Below are 2,500 nucleotides of genomic sequence, written 5' to 3' on the forward strand. Positions count from 1 at the left end.
TCGGGACTCTGTTTGCATGTATTAGCTCTAGAATTACCACAGTTATCCAAGTAACGTGGGTACGATCTAAGGAACCATAACTGATTTAATGAGCCATTCGCGGTTTCACCTTAATGCGGCTTGTACTGAGACATGCATGGCTTAATCTTTGAGACAAGCATATGACTACTGGCAGGATCAACCAGGGAGCTGCGTCAACTAGAGCTGAGCAGCCGGCCGCCCGGGAGTGTGTCCCGGGGGCCCGCGCGAACACGCAAGCGTCCGCTCAATCATTCTGCAAACAGGAGGAGGCTGAGCTCCCCTGCACAATACACCTCGAAACCCTCTCAGGTCCCGGCGGCGCGCAGCGCCGTCCCAAGTACTTGGTCGGGTTCGAGAGAGGCGCAATCGCCCGGAGTTAGGCGAGTAGACGCTTTCGGTGCGACCACCCGTGCTCCCAACTGAGCTTGCCGCTGCCGACAGAGGCCCGGGAGCGTGCTGTCGTGGCATTGCCGGCGGGAGACAACACGCGCCACCTACGGTGACCGGCAGCTCCAACGCCAGCGCCACAGAAGGACAAAAGCCCCACTTGGGTGCCGAAGCGAACTCTCCCCAGCACAGCGCACGCGCCAACACATCCGCACAGCTGCGATACAAACCACCAGCGAGAACCGCTGGGGCGACCGAGCAGCAGACGGCGTCGCGGCGCCGAGCGCCGGGCGGCGGCGCATCCTCAACGCACACAGTCCTCAATCGGACCAGCACACTGAAGATGTCCACCGCGCTTCGCACCGGGCCCGCGAGGACCTACTTTGGCCGCACGGCGCCGCGCGCAGGGTGCGCCGGCGCGCAGCTGCGACGCCTGCCGCGTCCGTCGGCCGGCGCGCCTGCCACTGGCCGCCCCCCACCAGCCGGCTGTAGCGCGTGCGCCCACGCACCGCGCGGCCAGCACGCCGGGAGGCGCCCCCTCACCGGCCGGGGACGGTCCCACCCAGCCACCGCCGCGTATCGCTTCACACCCAGATGCCGTTCAGTTTCGTCGGCATGGTGGGTATCGCTGGAACAACCGGTTCGTACCTCAACCTATCGTCGCCATCACCGATTCACCCCTAGCGAGAACAACCGCACCACAACAGGTTACCATTTGTTCATTTGCGTAACTTCACCAGAAAACGCAGGCGTCCATCGCCATTTGCAACTTCAACGATTATTGCATGCCTGTGTCAGGTGTCACGCCACACTACGTCTGCCCACATACACGCAACAAAATGTGCACGCCTAGACAATACGTGGAAGGTGGCCCCCGTACGTATGCGATGTCCATTGCTCGAACGACTGTCAACCGGCCTCTGTAGCATGTCGCAGATATGGAACGCGGTGCACCATGCCATCACGGTGTGTGAGGAGAGACGACTAGGTCCGAATACATCAACAGACAGCTCATGCTGATCGCCATCCACGGCGTCCGTTCCTCCCACACGTCTCTATGGCGTACCACACTGCAATCCAGCTCTCATAGGGAGACGACACGTAGCTGCGTGCACAATATTTGCACTGTATGGTCCGCCGTTTTTGGGCGCAGTCGTTGTACGGTCACACATGTGCCACGATGTATCATTCGGTACATAAGGACGAATGTGCAGTACAGATTGTGGTTTACGCGTACGACATTAGCGGACGGTTGACACAGGCCGCACCACAACGTAGCCTGAGTACGTCGCATGCGAAGGGCATTGAACATGCAAACTTCTCACCAACCAGCTTGCGAAGGCAGGGGGGCAAGGTGGGGACGTGGGGAGGGGCGGCATGTACGTCCTGCTGCCATCCACATTACAGTGTACAGCAGGAGCATGTGGAAAGTCAGCAAGACTTGCAAGGTGTTTAACATGAAGCGATACACAGGGGAGCGGGCAGTGCGAGTAGCGAACTATATTGCGAGGGTTGCGGGTGGGCAACACTACACTAATTGAACGAGTCGTATAACAATTACAGAGCAGGTTTAGGCGACAACATGGGTTACGTTAGGGGACAACGTGGGTTACGTTAGGGGACAACGTGGGTTACTTTAGGGGACAACGTGGGTTAGGTTAAGGCACAACGTGGGTTAGGTTAAGGCACAACGTGGGTTAGGTTAAGGCACAACGTGGGTTAGGTTAAGGCACAACGTGGGTTAGGTTAAGGCACAACGTGGGTTAGGTTAAGGCACAACGTGGGTTAGGTTAAGGCACAACATGGGTTAGGTTAAGGCACAACATGGGTTAGGTTAAGGCACAACATGGGTTAGGTTAAGGCACAACGTGGGTTAGGTTAAGGCACAACGTGGGTTAGGTTAAGGCACAACGTGGGTTAGGTTAAGGCACAACGTGGGTTAGGTTAAGGCACAACGTGGGTTAGGTTAAGGCACAACATGGGTTAGGTTAAGGCACAACATGGGTTAGGTTAAGGCACAACATGGGTTAGGTTAAGGCACAACATGGGTTAGGTTAAGGCACAACATGGGTTAGGTTAAGGCACAACGTGG

General features: G+C 57.3%; 1 non-coding gene across 1 annotated transcript in view; it reads right to left on the bottom strand.

Annotated features, from left to right (window-relative positions):
- Positions 1 to 188, bottom strand: part of LOC124749543 — a 1,908-nt gene extending 1,720 nt beyond the window's left edge. The window contains exon 1 of the ribosomal RNA XR_007011893.1: positions 1 to 188. This exon is cut by the window's left edge and continues 1,720 nt beyond it. This is a non-coding gene — a ribosomal RNA (small subunit ribosomal RNA).
- Positions 189 to 2,500: the final 2,312 nt, after the last annotated feature.

This window comes from Schistocerca piceifrons, unplaced genomic scaffold, assembly GCF_021461385.2.
Source record: "Schistocerca piceifrons isolate TAMUIC-IGC-003096 unplaced genomic scaffold, iqSchPice1.1 HiC_scaffold_439, whole genome shotgun sequence".
NCBI classification, from domain to species: domain Eukaryota; kingdom Metazoa; phylum Arthropoda; class Insecta; order Orthoptera; family Acrididae; genus Schistocerca; species Schistocerca piceifrons.